The sequence below is a fragment of the Oncorhynchus clarkii genome, chromosome 1 (assembly GCF_045791955.1).
Source record: "Oncorhynchus clarkii lewisi isolate Uvic-CL-2024 chromosome 1, UVic_Ocla_1.0, whole genome shotgun sequence".
Taxonomy (NCBI): Eukaryota; Metazoa; Chordata; class Actinopteri; order Salmoniformes; family Salmonidae; genus Oncorhynchus; species Oncorhynchus clarkii.
Window position 1 is genome coordinate 17,435,342 of NC_092147.1, and position 6,715 is coordinate 17,442,056.

Here is a 6,715-nt window from a genome sequence, read left to right on the forward strand (position 1 = left end):
CATCATGATGTTGCTACAACCTAGCCTATGAAGGAAAGTTTCCAACATAGGTGCACACAGGTCGAGAGACAAATTTGAGATGACAGTGACACACTTACCTGCATCTAGCTGATATAGGGTGTAATCATTGGTCCAACAGTTGCAAAGTTTCGATTGGACAACTGCAGGTGTTTATCCCCGTTATTATTCAGTTTGCTTCCCTTTAAGAAACATTTTTCAACAGAATCGGCGGAATGAATATACCCCTGATCATGCGTAAACACAGTTCACTTTCATAGCAGCCATGTTGTATTCTTTCTTGCATCAATGCACTCTCCTCTTCCCACTTCTTCCCTTTGCTTCTGTACTTTAACGCACAACACTGTATGTGACCAGGAAAAAAAACTTTCCAAGCTAAACCCCTACACAGCCTACATCGTTGGCACCATATTAGCTAAACTAACGTCATGGTCAGCATAGCTAATAGAACTAACGCGTTAGTAAACCCATTACAATCATGCAGTAACGTTACGGTGTACAGTCAGTAAGCCTTTATACCAGCGGGTCCAAGTGGCAATATATTATTAATACCAAAAGCTTACCATGACTTGCAAAAGTTCCAGTGTTGTGTTGGAAAGTCATAGCCAGCTAACTAACATAGCATCCCTCTGTTTGAGCAGAGTGTTTCAGTAAGATAGACTAGCTAGCTGCATTTGCTAACTAAGTGAAACTGAAGAGAAAAAAATGACAATATTTCTCTCTCTCTCTACTTCTCTCTTGCTTCTTCATTTTGGAAGAATTTTATTTGTCAACTGTTCAACTATTGTCTTTCTCTCTTTCTTTGAGTCAACTACTCACCACGTGTTATAAACTACAGTACTAGCTAGCTGTAGCTTATGCTTTCAGTACTAGATGAATTCTCTGATCCTTTGATTGGTGGACATGTCAGTTCATGCTGCAAGAGCTCTGATAGACTGGAGGATGTCCTCAGGAAGTTGTCATAATTACTGTGTAGGTCTATGGAAGGGGGTGCGAAAATATCAAATCCAACTTCTGAAGAGGTCGTCTGTAGTCTATAGGCACCCTGACCCTCCCATTGACTTAGAGTGGCAGGTACAGCACAGTTGACTGAAGCCGTATGTATGTAGCTGCGGAAACATGACATAAAGTAGAATCTAAAAGGTCCAGTAAGACATGGCACGCAGCCCTTGACAAGTGTTGGTGGTTTTCATCCAGGAGGAAAGTGGCTAGAGCTGCTCTCATTTCCCCTTTGACAAGTGAAAGCAGTTCCTATACTGGGAGGAAATTGAGGGAGAGAGCAGAACATGGCGTGAGTACATTTCCAACGAGAAGGCAGTTCAAGTTCAACTGCATCAAAAGTGTTAAGTTCCTTGTTTGAGTATGTCTTGAGTCGGTACAATTTCAGTGAATAAGTACAAGAGTATCATAACCAATGAATTTGTACACTGACAATATACAAATCAAGGCTCTATTCACAATCCATTGAGAACACTGTTCAGGTCTTCTCATAAGGAGACCTGGGAAAAGAAAGGTGCAATAACCTGCAGTTTTTCCCTCATGAAATCAAGGAAGTATTTCAAAAACAAAAATAAAACATCCATGGAGTCCATGCGTCCGTGCAAAACGCAACACAAAGTTGATTTAAATTGTCTCTTAAAAAACCACAGTATATTATTTGTCGACAAAGTGATTGGTGACACATCCTGTTTTTATCAGTCATAAGTCACAAGTGTATAAAACGCACGTCCATGGTTGGTTTCCATGGCAACATCGACACTAACAGACTCCATACTGTATCCTCCAGGCCGTGGGGACCACCATAGATATCCAGTTCTGAATTAAGTTCTATTGTGCCTCCTGTCTGTGTCAGGTCTTGTCTACATAGGGGATTTCTGGGTCTGAGAACCGTCTGAAGGCCTTGCTGGCGGTCTGGAGGCTCTGTGGAGGGGAGATGGAAAGGGAGAGGGAGGAGATGAACATCTGGGCTGATGTACAGGGACAGGGACTGGATGCTGTCTTTGCGTCGGGCGGGCTCGTCCCGCCTCTTCATCATGTTAAAACCGCCACTGGCGGGGGGGTGAGGTCCTCAGTGTTGGGGGTGCGATTGGATGCCCGGGGGCAGCTTCACTGTGTTGGGGATGATGGGGCGGTGGCGTTGAGGCTGGACCCGGGAGGTGGAGCCAAAGGCAGAGGCAACAGCGGAAACGAGGTTGGGGGGAGAGGAACACCCCCCCTGGTGACAGGTCTCTGGGCCAGGTCAGAAGGCTTGGGAGGGCAGTTCGGCTTGGCCTTACGCAACAGGACAACACCTCTCCCTGGAAGAGATGGATGAGAGAGAAAGAGGCTCATATCAATACCAAAACATGCCACCATGTAGAGAGCTCTATTCCAGTGGGCAGTCAGATAATTTAGAGATTAATATATTCCCCCCCAGATTATTTTGAACGGTTGTCTTTCTGTTTTGTATGTGTTAACTATTGTATTAAAGCAGCTCTTTGTCGCACTATTCACTAACTCTCATAGGATAATTCTGCTTCAAATTCAGTAGACCAACCTCAACTCTCTTGTGTTTGTCGTGCAAGATCAAATGCGCCTATGTGTGGTCTCAATTAAATAGAAGAAAGTTGTCTTTCCATGAAAATCAACTTCCTAAATATTATAGGCATTAGTTAAGGTTCGGTCAATGTAGCTCAAGTCAAGTGTCCACTATTACAATTAGCTTAGTTAAATTAAATTTCAACTTACTCTGCCGAATGTCCGTAGGATTGGTCCTTATTCAGGGGAAAATTAAGAAGAAAAAAACATCTAATAGAACAAAAATTAAACAGAGTTTCCAAACATGGGTCTGTTGTACATCCACTTTCTCTCCGCTTACCTCAAGTCCTGCACGTGCGCCATACCTGCACAAAAAAAGCAAGAACTTATATTTTGAGAGGAAGAGAGGAACTGACTTCGCTGAGGAACTCTGTATGTCTACAACAGACCCACATTTGGAAATTCTGTTTAATTATATGTTAAATTAGATGTTTTTTTTTCTCGAATTCCCCCCTGCATTAGGGTCAAGCCTACAGACAATTGACAGAGTAAGTTGAAATTTTATTTATTAAGGATCCCCATTACTCTTCCTGGGGTCCAGCAAAATTAAGGCAGTTATATACAATTTTAAATATTACATTACTTTTCACAACACATTAAGTATGTTCCCTGATGCCACTACTCTATCACATACAGAGCATTCGGAAAGTATACAGACCCCTTGACTTTTCCATATTTTGTTACGTTACAGCCTTCTGAAATGTATGAAATCTTTTTTCCCCTCATCAATCTACACACAAAAATACCTTATTTACGTAACTATTTAAATTGAGATCAGGTGCATTCTGTTTCCATTGATCCTCCTTCAGATGTTTCTACAACTTGATTGGAGTCCACCTGTGGTAAATTCAATTGATTGGACATGATCTGGAAAGGCACACACCTGTCTATATAAAATCCCACAGTTGAAAGTGTTTGTCAGCTCCAAGACAGTATTGTGTCGAGGCACAGATCTGGGGAAGGGTACCAAAAAATGTTTACAGCATTGAAGTTCCGCAAGAAGACAATGGCCTCCATCATTCTTAAATGGAAGAAGTTTGGAACCACCAAGACTCTTCCTAGAGTTGGCTACCCGGCCAAACTGAGCAATTGGGGGGGAAGGTCTTTGGTCAGGGAGGTGACCAAGAACCCAATGGTCCCTCTGACAGCTCCAGAGTTCCTCTGTGGAGATGGGAGAACCTTCCAGAAGGACAACCATCTCTGCAGCACTTCACCAATCAGGCCTTTATGGTAGAGTGGCCAGACGGAAGCCACTCCTCAGTAAAGGGCACATGACAGCCTGTTTGGAGTTTTCCAAAATGCACTGAAAGGACTCAGACCATGAGAAACAAGATTCTCTGGTCTGATGAAACCAAGATTTAACTCTGAATGCCAAGTGGAAACCAGGCACCATCCCTACGGTGAAGCACAGTGGTGGCAACATCATGCTGTGGGGATGTTTTTCAGTGGTAGGCAAGACAACGCAGGAGTGACTTTGGGACAAGTCTCTGAACATCCTTGAGTGGCCCAGCCAGAGTCCGGACTTGAACCTGATTGAACATCTCTGGAGATACCTGAAAATAGCTGTGCAGTGACGCTCCCCATCCAACCTGACAGAGGTTGCGAGGATCTGCAGAGAAGAATGGGAGAAACTCCCCAAACTCCCCAAAACAGGTGTGCCAAGCTTGTTGCATGATACCCAAGAAGACTCAAGGCTGTATTTGCTGCCAAAGGTGCTTCAACAAAGCAGTGAGTAAAGGGTCTGAATACTTATGTAAATGTAATGTTTCATTTGTTATTTTTTAACATTTTCAAAAATGTCAACCTGTTTTTGCTTTCTTTATGGTGTAGTGTGTAGATTGGTGAGGGGATTTATTTTTTAAATCCATTTTAGAATAAGGCTGTAACCTAACAAAATGTGGAAAAAGTCAAGGGGTCTGAATACTTCCAGAACGCACTATAATCTATAATAATAATAATCTATAATAATAATCGCACTATATCTATAATACAAAATCCATGTGTATGTGTGTGTGGCATGCCTGTCTTGTGTATGTGTGTCTTACATGCATATTATTAATGTTAGCTCTCCATGCACATAGAAGGGCCAGCCGTGCTGCCTTGTTCTGAGCCAATTGTAATTTTCCGAGGTCCCTCTTTGTGGCAACTGACCACACAACTGAACAGTAGTCCAGGTGTGACAAAACTAGAGCCTGTAGGACCTGCCTTGTTGATAGTGTTGTTAAAAAGGCAGAGTAACGCTTTATTATGGACAGACTTCTCCCCATTTTAGCTACTGTTGTATCAACACGTTTTGACCATGACAGTCTACAATCCAGGGTTACAACAAGCAGTTTAGTCACCTCAACTTGCTCAATTTCCACATTATTACAAGATTAAGTTGAGGTTTAGGGTTTAGTGAATGATTTGTCCCAAATACAATGCTTTTAGTTTTTGAAATATTTAGGACTAACTTATTCCTTGCCAGCCATTCTGAAACTAAATGCAGCTCTTTGTTAAGTGTTGCAGTGATTTCACTCACTGTAGTAGCTGACGTGTATAGTGTTCAGTCATTTGCATACATAGTCACATTGGCTTTACTCAAGGCCAGTGGCATGACATTAGTAAAGAGTGAAAAAATAAACTGGCCTAGACAGCTGCACTGGGGAATTCCTGATTCTACCTGGATTTTGTTGGAGAGGCTTCCATTAAATAACACCCTCTATGTCCTGTTAGACAGGTAACTCTTTATCCACAATATCGCAGGGGGTGTAAAGCCATAACACAAGTTTTTTCATCAGCAGGCTATGATCGATAATGTCAAAAGCCGCACTGAAGTCTAACAAAACAGCTCCCACAATCTTTTTATCATCAATTTCTCTCAGCCAATAATCAGTAATTGGAGAGTGCTGTCCTTGTTGAATGTCCTTCCCCATATGCGGGCTGAAAGTATGTTGTCAATTTGTTTACAGTAAAATAGCATTGTAATCTGCTCAAACACAATTTCCAAAAGTTCACTAAGGGTTGGTAACAGGCTGATTGGTCGGCTATATGAGCCAGTAAAGGGGGCTTTACTATTCTTGGGTAGCGAAATTACTTGTGCTTCCCTCCAGGCCTGAGGGCACACACTTTCTAGTAGGCTTAGATTGAAGATATGGCAAATAGGAGTGGAAATATTGTCTGCTATTATCCTCGCAATTTTCTATCCAAGTTGTCAGACCCCAGTGGCTTGTCACTGTTGATAGAAAAATCTTCACCTCTTCCACACTCACTTTACAGAATTCAAAATTACAATTCTTGTCTTTCATAATTTGATCAGTTATACTTGGATGTGTAGTGTCAGTGTTTGTTGCTGGCATGTCATGCCTAAATCTGCTAATCTTGCCAATGAAAAAATCCTTAAAGTAATTGGCAATATCAGTGGGTTTGTAATGAATGACATTGCGGGACTGCATCAGATTGGGGACCAGTTCTAGGGATATCTTAGGAGTAGAACAATCCCTCACTGTCTCAAAATCATCCTTCCATCTGGGAAACTAAGCCAGGGAGGGGTTAAGACAACAACCCACATGCAGATAACGACAGTATGAACCCAGAGTGGCTTATGATGCCCCAATCTGCATGGATGGGTGGAACCAATCATGACTAAGCATTTTTAGTGTCAGCTATATATATAGTGTCAGCTATATATATATATATATATATTATTGGTACTTTGCATTTGTGTAAAGGTTAGGTTACTCGGTCCAACACTCAAGGGCGTGGGGTTGACCAGCCTCAGTATTGCAATAATAATCAATATTGAATAAAGATGATTGCTTGAAGAAATGACAGTCTCTCTCACGTGATATTACATATATTTCAAGTGTTGAGGATCAGCATGGCAGAAGTGTTGTTGCCTACTCTTACCATCTGGGGGCAGTCCATCAGGAAGTCCAGGATCCAGTTGCAGAGGTAGGTGTTTAGTCCCAGGGTCCTTAGCTTAGTGATGAGCTTTGTGGACACTATGGTATTGAACGCTGAGCGTAGTCAATTAAAACCTCTTTGGGCTAGGGGGCAGTATTTTCACATCCGGATGAAAAGCGTGCCCAAAATAAACTACCTGCTACTCAGGCCCAGAAGCTAGGATATGCATATTGTT